The sequence below is a fragment of the Pinus tabuliformis genome, chromosome 9 (assembly GCF_031772625.1).
Source record: "Pinus tabuliformis cultivar Carrire ecotype Pingquan chromosome 9, CPIR1, whole genome shotgun sequence".
Taxonomy (NCBI): domain Eukaryota; kingdom Viridiplantae; phylum Streptophyta; class Pinopsida; order Pinales; family Pinaceae; genus Pinus; species Pinus tabuliformis.
The window spans coordinates 1,215,247,092-1,215,252,971 of NC_142307.1; positions in this window are offsets into that span (position 1 = coordinate 1,215,247,092).

A 5,880-nucleotide genomic window follows, 5' to 3' on the forward strand; every position below is an offset into this window, starting at 1 on the left:
CCAGATGCAACTCAGAATCTTTGATACCCAACTGTGTGCGAAGGGTATGAAAAATGTTTGTGAACTCTGGCACATCTTGGTCTCGTCCCTGCCGCAGTGTGGTCCATTTGATGTATTTGTCTTCATAGCTTCCGACAGGGTAGTATTGCTCCTTGATGGCATCCAGGAAGTCATTCCAAGTGGGTGCGGCTGAAAATAGTGAGCCTGTACTTTCATCCTTCTGCTCGCAGTAGGTTTCCCACCAGTCCTTGACGTGGGGGGCTGCTTTGAGAAGAGCGAAAACAATCTTTTCCCGACTTGAAAATTCATGAACAGAAAAATACCCATCTAGCAGATTTAACCATTTATCTATAGCATCTGCGTCTATTTGACCCTCGAATATGGGGATTTCAAAATTAACTTGTACCTTGAAGGGTGTGGCATTTCCAGAGTCCCTGTTGGAAGCCGATGTGTCGCCTCTGGGTAGCCGCTGAAGAATCTGCGCAAAGCTATCCATCATCGCGTTCCTTTGCCGCTCGAGCGCTTCTTCGAGCAAGATTTTGATAGGATCTCCTACCCCCTCGTCTTTCTTCTCATCCGCCATGGGAGGCCGTCGGGATTTGCGAGGCTGGTCTTGCAAAGGTTCGACCAGTTCAAGCCCTAACTCCTTATATCCCAACCTCGTTGGGGACATGCAAAGAAAAACAGAGAAAAAGCAGACCGCTCTGATACCACTGATCCGGATTTAGACAGGAACGCAATAGATTACAGAGATAACCAAAAATACAGAGATGCGATAACTATAAAAACAGAGATGCAGCGGAAATAATACTTCATTTCATTACTGTAAAATACTGAAATATGCTTACAAACAGAAATGGAAAGAAACCAGCTAGGGCGATGGTAGCTTATCTCTGAGAAGAGATGTGGTGGCTACATGCCTCTGAACTGTTCTGAACTGTCTTACAATGAGGCTCGAAGGCCTATTTATTGTTGAGAAACAATGAAAAACCCTTCACATCCCGAAACCTAACCCTAGAAGATGAAACACCAAATTGTGGGCCCCGTTTGGGTAAATTGGTACATCAATTTCCCGGGGTCGTAACTTTGGCATACGATCTCCGTTTGACGCGTACGATAGCTCGTTAGAAAGATCTATCCGAGTACTACCACTTTGGGAGGCAACATCGGTCCATGGACCCATGTTGCCCCAGATTCCCAAAAAAACGTCGTTTAGGGCCTCAAAACGGCTCCGGAAGTTCAGGACCCGAAAAACTGCTAAAAATAGTAAACTGTGTTGCAATTTAGGAAACTGAAAAGACTAAAAGAGACAATTGTGGGGCTCCAAATGGGATAGGTGGGTGGCCACCAACATCCACCTGGATCATAGAACCTCCTAAGAAAATACTTATAAATTCCTTATCTAATGTGGATCCTTCTCTAATACCATGTAGAAATATGATATAATTTCAACCGCTAAAAATATTTTAATCTAAATTAAGAGACACAATTCTACTCTATTGATCTGCGGAATTCAAATCACAATTTGAAACAACAATCTCATACATGCAATAAGAAATAACACACATGCACAATATTTTTCTAGAGGAAAGCAACTGCTAAAAACCCCTTAAGCATGCTTGCATTAAATTAGATGAATAGAGATGTATTACAATTGCTAGCTCCGTCTAAGCTCAACCTACAAGTGAATAACCTATCTCTCTGCTTAATGAGAAACTTTAACCCAAACTTAGTCAATTTTGGCCTCTGCTTGAGCCCATGTTTCCTTGCATAATTTTCGAGGAATTAGGCCCCTATTATTTAGGATTTTTCCTCCAATTGATTGTGCAATTCCCAAGGTTGATCATCTAACCACATGTAACACTTGTGCACTCAAGACTAGTCTACAATTGATGTTAGACTTCCTTGGAATATCCACAACAGCTGGGGAACTCGAATTCTCTGCATTCACTAGCTATTTTGGGCTGATTGATCAGTTAACTAGATGATCATTGAGTTAGTCTGATGTCCCATTATATAACTAACCTTCCATTAGTTCCTTCAACTATTAGAACTAGTTTAATTGAACTCAACTAGATATAACTGAATTGGATTGCTAAAATTTAGCAATCACACATGCTTAACTGAACTCCAATCCCTCTAACTCGAATTTACTGATCTAATTCAATGACAAGAGCCATGTCACACAAGTTGACTACCTCCAAGTTTCCTGTTGATGTGGAAATTCGAATTTTCTCAATTTATTTCGAATTTTCTCAATTTATTTCGAATTTTCTCAATTTATCCAAGGCAAAATCAAATCGAGACTTTCTTGCTGCACTTCTCAACATGTTGATGATGCACTTATGCTACTTAGGGTATTAGCTTATGATGGCTTAGGTTGAGTTGCTGCAAAGTCTTATTAATGTTGTTGATATGTCTCTTTGATTGGTGAGAAAGGTATGATGTGATCAGAATTGATGATGAAGAGTTGGCACAGGTTTCAGGGGGAGCATCTTCCTTGCTTCTAATGGTTCATTGTTGGCATTATGGTTTCTTTAGCACTCCTTGTTGCATTATGTTGAATATCATGAGTTCATATCATTGCTAGTGATCTAGATGTATGGTTATTGCTGTTGTCACTACTAAAAAGCATACATGTTGTTCTTACTATCTCATAGATGTCTAGATTGCATGGATGATGCTTTATTATTGTTGCTACTATTGCTTGATATTTCATGGTTAATTTGGCCTCAAGTTAAGGATGATCATGCTATTGTTATTATGTTTTTGTTGTCAGATGATTGTGTTGCAGATTCTTATTCAAAGCAAGGTGGTTGTTGATGATTATCATGGATTTGCTACAAAGGTGCCTCATTATTGAAATCCTTGCTTATGGTTATGAATGTTGAAGAGGCTCATCAATAGGTAAATTATATGGGCCTTAACTCCACTCTCCATCTTATTAAAACAAACTTTTCTCACATTTCTTTACATATTTTATTATATTTTTCTTAGTGGAAGGGTAAAGGTGAGATGTTATGTCATGTGGCCTAATGTGCATTAATTGCAGGATTTGGAGCATTTTTGGGCTATTTTAAGTGCAGGAAATTGAAGTGGAAAAAAATGAGGTATTTTAGGAGATTTGGTCTCCCTCCTTAACTCCTCAATCACTTGAAGATTCCTCCCCCATATCTCATCAACTCGGAGTTACAAGGAGTGAAGCCAACCGAGTTCATTGGCAGCCAAGCCAGTGATAGTTGAAGACAAGTCAATCTCAAGTTTGGGAGCCAAGCCTCCCTAATTTTTAGGAATTTGTTTGTAACTTCAGTTGTATAAATAAGAAGGCATATGGCCTCATTAGGATTTGATTTTTAATTGTAGCCAAGAGGCAATTTCGAACTAAGATATTGTGACTATTATTCTTATGTTATTTTTGACATTTTGATGATAATGAAAAGGGTTTCTTTTATCTAGCACTGAGTTGACTCAGAGGGCTGAAGCTCTTGGGTTAGGTCCCAACCCTAGTATTATAGGTTCCTATTTTTGTACATGTATTCTTAGATTAGAATCATAGATTAGCTGTTGAAATTATCTCTGCTTTGTTTAATTTACAAATATTTGAATGATTGGTTAGTTTGGTTTCCATTAGTTAGAGAAGTAAATCAGTGTTACAATAGTGAAAGAAAATAATTCAGAAAATCTTGTGATAGTGGCCTATTCCTCATCTTCGTCATGGGATCATGGTTTGAGGGCTCCACTCTCACGGCCCCAAAAACATAATTATCTTTTGGTCATTTCATATATTAGGATTTCTTGTTGAGTAGATCATTATTTATGATTTATTAGAAGCACCTGCAATTGCCATTTTGGTTTCTTGAGTTTGCAATAGATTAGAAAACATTCCATTCCATAGATTTAAGCCATTAGCCATAAATAAGTTAGTTTCTCAAATTTAAGTCATCTTTTCCACATTTATATAAAGTTGTGTATGAATGAAGAAAATAATGTGTTGTTGTATGAGTTGCTGATCTGTAGGGAGGAACTCATTCCACCAGCCTCATCTAAGTCTTCTCCACCTCTCACCCAATCCTACTAAGCACTAATTCAGATTTTTGTTTTGCAGCCACTGTGGACAACCACCTTGATCAAATGCAACCATCCTGAAGAGTTGGGTTGATCCTTGGGTAGTGTGCACCTTCCCCGTACATTATTCCACCATCATACATCTTCCCAACACTTCCTTTCACCTTCCCTACCTTCCTACAACCTTCAGCTAAGTTTCCTGTAGTAAATCAGGACATCTTGTAGTAACTACAAGAAACCCTGTAGCAGCCTATTTTAGACTGTTTTGGGCAGAAATGATGATCAAAGCCTAGGGTAGGCCTTAAACTTGACTTCCATACCCCTCAATGCCATTTTGGACCAACTTTTCCATACCTTCCTCCCCTACAAAAGATCGGATTATTAGCTTAGCATTTACATTTCTAAATTGAAAACCAAAAGACTCTTTTTCTGTAATATTTAGCTAGTTCATGCATACAGTCATAGCAGTGTTAGGATATTTTCCATGCCTACTTAGTCTAGATAGCTATATGATAGAATGAAAGGTTAAATTAGGTATCTTATGCAAGTATTGCGTGTTAATTCTTAGCTAGGTAATTTCATGTCATTTCATATCACTTTTTATTAATCACTTTCATTTCCTTAAAATAGGTAAGCATTTACTTTATGCATTAAAGATAGCTTTACATTCATTATTAGTAGTCATCCTCCTTCTAGTCAATAGAAGATTGGTTTGAAAAACCCTAGTGGTCTATTGCCCCAGTTGAGAAGTGACAAGAGTATATTGTTGCATCTGTTGTGCATATAACATTGTCACCTCCAAGTTTGTATGAACCCCAGGTTGATAAAGTAAAGTTGGTCACCCTAGGAGTTGCAACATCCTTGCTGCAATATTGGGGCTCATCACTTTTTGGTATCATTTCCAGGGAGGTGTCTAGGTAGATGTAATTTATGCTTTCCTTTGTATTTGACATTCAGTAAATAGATGTAATTTCTTCTTTCCTTTTGTTTTTCATTCAATAGATAGTTGCAATTTCTTCTTCCTTTCTATTCTGCAAGAAGTTCCATTCGAAAAATAGTTTCAATTTCTACTTTATTTCCATTCTGCAAGTAATTTTGAAAAAACCCTAAAAGAAAAAAATAAACAAATTTCTTTCATGCCTTGTAGGAGTAGAGACAACTTAGGAAAATTTTTGCCAAATACCCCCACACCATCAAACAACCAACCTTCCCTCTTCTTCGGTGGCTGTTAGCTAGAGGACCCTTTAGGCGAACAACCAGAGATCCTTGAAGTTCCTATTGGGGAAGAAGGAGAAGAAACCGTTCCACAAACCTACACCATGGCTAAAAATAGAAATGGAATTGAAAATAGAAATGGAGTTGCAAATAGAACTGAGGGTTCTTTTCCCATTAGAGAAACTAATGGAGATGCTAGGATGAAAAAAGAGCCCCTCTTCCCTTCCTCACTTCCATGGATTAACCTCAGAGGACCCTGATACCTTTTTGTTTGAGTTTGTTGTCATCTGTAGAAATTATGATTATACCTCTCATGACCAGAAGTTGAAATTGTTCCCATCCAACCTCAAGGATGCAACCTTGCAGTGGTTCATGGGTTTACCTAGGGACAACACTACCTACGCTTAAATGCAACAAGCCTTCAACAATAAGTACATGGATTATTTTAGGTCCAAAGACACCAAAAAGGAAATCTTTAGAATGACCTTGGGACATGATGAATCCTTGGAAGATTATGAGGAAAGGTTCCAACTCAGCTACAAAAGGGCCAGATGCACCTTCGATCCCAAATCACTCAAGTTAGTCCTTCTTAGAGGGAAG